This window comes from Populus nigra, chromosome 1 (genome assembly GCF_951802175.1).
Source record: "Populus nigra chromosome 1, ddPopNigr1.1, whole genome shotgun sequence".
NCBI classification, from domain to species: domain Eukaryota; kingdom Viridiplantae; phylum Streptophyta; class Magnoliopsida; order Malpighiales; family Salicaceae; genus Populus; species Populus nigra.
The window spans coordinates 23,772,666-23,780,273 of record NC_084852.1 but is presented as its reverse complement, the minus strand read 5'-3'; the positions used below and the strand labels follow the sequence as shown (position 1 = coordinate 23,780,273).

At 35.9% G+C, this 7,608-nt stretch overlaps 1 pseudogene; it reads right to left on the bottom strand.

The window, feature by feature from the left end:
• Positions 1-1,637: 1,637 nt before the first annotated feature.
• Positions 1,638-7,361, bottom strand: LOC133678693 ((S)-8-oxocitronellyl enol synthase ISY1-like; annotated as a pseudogene).
• Positions 7,362-7,608: the final 247 nt, after the last annotated feature.

Here is a 7,608-nt window from a genome sequence, read left to right as displayed (position 1 = left end):
ACCTGCTCTCCCGAGCCTAGCTTTATAATTTTTTTAATTTCTTAATGGGTTTGCCTTGATTTTGTTTTTTCAATACGATGACAAACAACGCGTAATTTGTTTTGTACAGAATCCAGCGATGAGGTCACCAAAAAAACAGGGTGTTGTTTTTTTATTTAAAAACTCATTTTTCAACTCATTTTCACTCCAAACTTTTAAAAACACCTTAAACACCTTGATAAACATATTCATGACTTCAAAAAAAAAAAGCTCAAAAAACCAAAAAAAAAAACCTAGGTGAAACTTTCCTAATTAAACGAAACTCATTGACACTAGTTTCAACCATTTTGGTGGCCGAAATTGTGATCAACAACCACCTTCTTTCTCTTCACCAGATTCGAACGACCCTCTCTCTTTCCTCTAACAAAAAAAAAAAGAACTGAAAATGAGGGATATAAACTTTGATATCAAAACTGAATTTCTAAAAACTAAAGGAATCGATCACCTGTAAACCGAAAAGGAGGGTAAATAAACTTTTTTTTATAAAATCTGAAGACACCACCTGGTGTACTCTCTTTTTTCACTTTGGTCCTCGATCTTTCAATCCAATCCCCTCTTAAAAAACATGCAATTGAATGCTAATTTAAGCTCAAAATAGCTCAATTTTGCAAAGAAAAAGTTTAAGGATCAAATTGAAAATTTTTAAAAAATTACTAATCCAATCCACAATGATTCGTGTGAGAGTGAACTATGATTTAAGCTATAATGAAAATTCCACAAGGCTTAGTTTCTGTTAATTTTTATTTTATGCTTTGGTTTTCCTCTCAAATCTAGAGTTTAGAAATTCATATTATTGAGATATATTTGAATTTCATATTCTTTAGTTTAAAGATCTTAGTTTGGAAGTGCATCTAAACCAAGATAGTGGTGTTGAAATTTTAATATGCATATTACATACATCCTAATTGCACAAGTAGAGAACAATAAAACTTTAAGAACAAAGGATTTATCATTGACAATAATAATAAAATATCCATTACTTTAAAGTGTTTCAATAAGTAAATATCCTTTTTATTTTAATTTAAGTATAAATAATTTAAATTTATTTATTTTGTCGTGAGTTTATAAATTTAAACATATATAAACATTAGTCTTTTCTAGAATATTTTTTGTTTAACATATCTTTGTGATAATTAATTATCAATCCATGTTAATTATCTCTTAACTACAATCTTGATAAGATAAACTAAGTATATTTGCATTCTAATATGATATATTTACAAACTTTGCTATGCAACTTTTACCTAGAATGCTTGGCAAATATGAATATTTCCTCGAAACATGGAGAAGCCAGCGCATCCTCACTGCTTGCTCCATAAGAGTGGGATTGAATTTGAGAAATGAACATTGGCATCTATAATTTAGTCGGTTCTCACTCACAGGCAAGATGAGTAAAAACAGGTGGACATTTGTATTATTTAATCAACTCATATCATATGGTATTATTAATATTTGTATGTTCATAAGAGAGAACTGTTAAAGGCAGTCAAACAGCAGTACATATATAGGAACTAGGTTTTATTTGCTGTAATGGCCAACAAGTGGTGCACCAAATCCTCTCAGATCAATTGTTCAATCCAAACGAAGTCAATCAAGTTCTAAGGAATTAACTTCTCCTCTCTCATGGAATCAATCCAATACAAGATCGATTCTAGAGTCTGGCATCTCATCGTAAAACCATACCGATCAGCTTTCCCTCGGGTCCCTAGCATTTTCATCGGACTACGGAATAAGATATCCAAGAATCCCAAGTTAGCCAAATCTTCCATCTCTGTGTGTAGCAGACCTTCCTTCACTGCAATTTCTTGCCAAACCTTCTTCTTGTCGTTCATTGTTGTTGCAAACCAAAAGTCGTTTGAAAACATTTATTTCAGCACTTCTGCTCCAAACTTCTTTCCGAGGACTGGCCAGATCTCCTTCCATGTGAAACTTGGGCCGTTTATTGCATTGAATGCTTGGCCGTCTCTGGAAGATATTTCATCATTGGTAGCTGCGCAAATATGTTGTTCAGCCACTACCTGAGCATCAGAACCATCAATGCATACTTCCACCCATCACTCCCTTGTCCTCCAAAAACAAAAGGGAGATTTAGATGTTTGCGAATACCTCCATTGATACCTAAACAGCCCAAGATGTTATATAAAGTCCTAATGGAACTCCCCATCAACGAACCAAGCCTTAGCACAGACCATGCCACTTTACCAGCTAGTCTCTCCTTGAGCAAGTCCTCAAGAACATAATAGAAGTTATAACCTTCACTTGCTCTTGAGCATTTTTCAACATAGATAGAGACTTCTTTCACATAAAAAGGGCCTCTCAACGAGAAATAATGCTTCATCCTTTTGGAGTGAAACATGCTTCAACGTCTTAGATTCATCAGCTAGGATGGTATTCAAGGCATTAGACATCATGGCCTTGTTCTGCTCACAGCATTCTCTGCTGTCTAGAGGAAACTGGCCTCTCCAAGTGACCCAAAACATATGAGTCACATCCTGTACCGTAGAGAGCTTCTTTTCTTTTTCTTGAGGGTTTAGTAAGTCACATGAGATGAAATGGTATTTGGGACTTTGGATAGGAAAACTCTCAGACCTTCTAGCCACACCGTAAACCTTCCATTTGTTTTTTGATATTAGCCTTCTGGCTATTTCTCTCCCAACTAGCCCTGTAACCCCAAAATAATGGCAACACTATTTGCAGCAGCTTCAGTTCCATTATTAGATTTTTTTATTAAAAAAATTATTTTAATCAAATAGCTTAAGTCTCAAGATATGATTTATATTATTTTTCAATACATTATCTTAAATAATAGCTCCTTAAACTTAAAATTTACACAGGCTCATACTACCTACTTGTTTTTAATTTATATTAATTAAAAAAAATGATTAGATTTAAACTTATAATTATTTGATTAATAAGATGTTGATGTCATGTTAAAAAATCATCTTAACTTATTTTAAGATGAATCTTAATTTGACATCCTTGGCTTCCACTGATATTGTCTAGTTAGCTCAGATTTTAGTATTTTACAGCATCTATACATAAAAGACTTCATGTATCCTCTAGTACTAGTTAATTGCCTTCTAACAGTGTTTTAGAAGGGTCTAGCACCTAATCTGAATCATACAAGTTGTTCTATTCCTTGGAGGGAGGATATCTGGCAAGGTTTTAAGCATGCCCATTAAGAGTCAATAATTGGATTTTGAAATCTTGCTACACTCACAATCAAGAAAAGCAACATCAATATTATTTAAATGGCTTCCTTTTGATGTCAAAAATAGTTCATGTTTTAAATTAACCAAGACCACATGGCGAGTGGCAAATAGTTGCGGCGTCAAAACTTCCAGACTGCCTTGCTTGCCGGCTGACTATGACATTTGGCCGTAATATGTTGGCGTTGTGGTTGCGACAAGAGTTTATAATATTATTTATAAGTTTTCCCATACATGGTTATGGTACTCAAGCATAATCTGTTTCAGGACCATATTTTCTTCATTGATGCAGCTTAACTGTTAAATCAACCAACTAATATTTTTACCTGTATTAACTTTCAACTTCACATGAATCACCTTCGGTCTCTATAACCAGCTACGCAAGAATTAGAGTTTGATCAGACGGTTGTGCTTCCATTCATGATGAAACTAGGTAGGGCATAAAACTGAAAAACATAAATAAATAAAATTAGGCAGGCCTGCTAGAGTACTAAGTGTATATAACAAGTCTTATTTCATGCCTACTCTGCTAGGAATTTAGAACAATGAGAGCGAGAAACAGTAATTTTACATTCCTGTCCACAATTTACCAATATGTTTCTACTATAATTGGATGTCCCAAATGAAGGTTACAACAAGCTGGAATGCATAAAGAATGGAACAAAACCAGACCAAGTTCATACTATATAAACAACCAGAAGGGTGGTAATTCGGTCAGTGTGTTGGGAATCTGCATTCAAAAACTTGTAGTGCTTGTTTACTCCAAGGAAAAAGAAAAAATATATAGATGCATGAATCATGACATGTGAGTAATCCACTAATCTATTGTTACCCATAATATTGTTGCTATGTATCTGTAACTTAGGGCACAACATCAAGTTGTTCCATGGGTAAACAGTAAAGCTGTCCTGCAAAGTTTATGTCAGCCACTAAATGTTGATTCCTGGAGTGTCTGATTAATTAATAAAATGTGGGTTAAAGCTAGAGATGCAGCCAGACAAATCCAGATAGCTCATGACAGGTAAATTCCTTAAGGCACTGATGATGTCTCAAAAAATCCAACTAGCCTGAAAATAAAGCTTCCAGGTTGGACAATCGGTTGATCAACTAATCTTGACAATTTCTTCCATTCTCTCTAACCAAGGTAATCGATAACTTATGGTCCTTGATAAGCCAAAGTTGTTTGTGGTTAATACCTGCAAAAGGTCCTCCTTTGGTGGAGGTGGGGACTCTCTGATGCTTAAATAATTATCTTTTTAAGAAAAAAATACAAGAATATTTTAGAGAGAGATGCATTGAAAATATAAATGCAGTAGAGAATTGGATTTTATGAGCCTTTTTTCATAAACCTCTCATGGTGTATATATAGCCCATAAAAGGAAGGTATGTAGGGTAATTAGTGTGTGTTTGTTTTTGTGGTAATTGTTGTGATTGTGGTTTGAAAAAAGTAAGTTTAAAAAAATCACTTTTGTTGTGGTTGGTTCATATATAATGTGTGTTTGGTTAAAATTGTGGTTTGACTTTATTTTGACAAAAATCATGGCATGATATGTTTGATTAAAATTGTGATTGGGATTGATGTTGTATATAAAATAACTTAAAAGGACATAAATTAATTTATTAGGTTTTAATAGAAAAAATAACATTTAGTACAAACAATAATTGGCATAAAAAGAAAATCGTTCATTTTTATATATATAAAAATGAACATTATTGCCCTATCAAACTTGTTGCAATGTCATCATGAACATAATCCATACGCGAAGCCCTCTAGTGCCCACTTGTTTGTGATTGTGGAACCACATCGGTTAAAGTATCAGCATGAACAAAATCAAGATGGCGATCAAACTCGTTAAATGCAACATCTTGGATCGACTTCCTCCGAATGTAGTTATGCAGTGTCATTGATGCGACAACAATTTGAACTTGTGTTTTGTAAGGAAACACAGGCATGTTTTGCGAGATTCTCCACCTTTTCTTCCAAACTCCAAATGTACGTTCTATTACATATCGTAACGATGAATGGACACGGTTGAATATTTCTTCCCAACTTTGCAATTGTCCTCGTCAATGAAATTCTGGAAACACGGGCATGTTTTGTGTTTTGTAAGGAAACACATGTGTGTCAGACCCACGCCACCTTAGACTTGGTACATTAAGTCCGAGTGTATTGGGTCTAACACGTATGTCAAACTCATATGTTTACAAAAAATAAATAAAAATGTAATAAATGGACTCATTAGTTGCCCTCTTAAATCTTCAACATGTGATTTCCCATGTAAAGGCTTAAAAGAAGTTAAGGTGACATCTTGGCTAAAAAGCATGTCGTTATCCTTTTAAGATAAAACGGTGGGAGGCGTTTATGTACATAGCGGACATTGGATAATAATACCATATATTTCTGCACTCCATGGTTATTGGCCCTCCGTAATGTTCTCTTTTCTTTAGAGATAATTTTTTATTGTTTCCTGGTACAATACCATATTAGGGTTATTGCCTTTAGGGAGAATTCCTTTGAGAGTGGTGCATATAGCACTAGGGACATTTCATCAATCCCTTAAAGAGTGGTGCATATAGCATTAGGAAGATCACATCTATCCCTTGGAGATTGGTGCATATAATACTAGGGAGACTATGTCTATCCTGTGGAGATTGGTGGGTTTATCATCCTAAAAGACTACTTGGAGAAAATGAAAAAGTTATTTTGAATAAGTCATTCATAATTATGAAACTTACATCCTTATCTAGGATTATACATTATGAGATGATCTGAGTGACAGGTATGAGAGAAGCTCTTCGAACCCTGATTACTTCCCTTTGAAATTCATTGACGTTGGTTGTTCTTGTACAAACAAGGAGGTCTATGTCGAAGTAAACTGGTGTAAAACCCCGAGAACAAACTTATACAAAGAAAATTTTATTTAAATTTAAATTTTAATAAATATAGAAATAACACAAATACAAAAAAATAATAATAATAAGTATGAAAGTCATAAAAGGGAGGCTCAATTTGTGAATAAAAAGAGAAAAAGGGTCCAATGTAATTAAGAAAAAATAGGACTATAAACACCCCATTTCTTCTCCTTCACAAAACCGACAGCATACACACCAAAAAAGGGGGAGATTTTTAGATTTTTCCAATCAAATTTGAGAGAGAAAACAGTAAGGTTTAACAAGTTTACATGTCTTAGATAAGTTTTGTTGTAACCCATTTTTGGGTCCACACAAATAAAAAAATATATAATAAAAAAAGAATTTGAACAGTGTCGTTTTGACACTGTTCCTTTTCCCGCATGCTGCCAAAACCGAGGGAGCTGCACTCACTGGCCGACCACCCGCCGCGCGCCTTGCTAGTCGCGCCCACTGGCCGACCAGCTGCCGCATGCCCTGCTCCCCACACGCAACAGCAGCCCGCGCCCCTCTAGCCTATAAATACTGCTCTCAACACAAGCAACAAAGGGGGGGAGTTTTTCTTGAGGGAACGAGAGAGAGGGCTGGAAAACTAAAAGAGGGGGAAAGTTTTTTGAACAAAAGAGAGGGGAGAACAGAAAAAAAAACCCGAAAGGAGAGATAGACAAAGGGGGAGACGATAGAGACAGGAGGCAGAAGGGAAAGGAAAACACACAGAAAAAATAAACAGAGGAAAAACGAACAAGAAAAGGGAGAAACATGGGCCATGAGGGAATAAAGTCTGCAAAAACAGACAGGAGCCAGACCAAGCAAGAAGAACCCGGCGTGAAGACGTCCACCTAGCAGAGAAAAATAAGAAGAAAACACACCACCATCATCAACTTCAACTTTCTTCAGAACCAGGAACCAGCCGAGGGGACCAGCATCATCATAGACTTTTCCTTCTCCAGAATCAGCTCCCCAGGCCGCCGCCACCAGCGCCACCCTAGAGCCACTACCAGCTGCTGCCTCCCTCCCTGTCATTGATAACAGCCCTGTACCGTGAGAAGAAGCAGAAGAAGCAAAAACAGAGACAGACATAGGAAAAGCAGAAATAGAGGAGAAAGGAGGAGAAGCTGCCGCCTAGAACCACCGTCAGAACCACCAGAAGACCTCGTCGGCTGCCTCACCACCGCCATCAGCATCACTAGGAGTGTTCGCCATCGTCTTCAACATTGTTTTCGCCACCAGGTTTGTCCCCTTTCTCGTTGCTGTGCATAGACCATTTCGCATTTCACTGTTCAAGTGAATTATATTTCACTTGAACAGTGAAATGCTATTTCACTGTTCATGTCAAATAATTAACGTGAACAGTGAAATGTTATTTCACTGTTTATGTCAAATATAATTCATGTGAACAGTAAAATGCTATTTCACTGTTCACGTGAAATATAATTCGCGACCTGGTAAG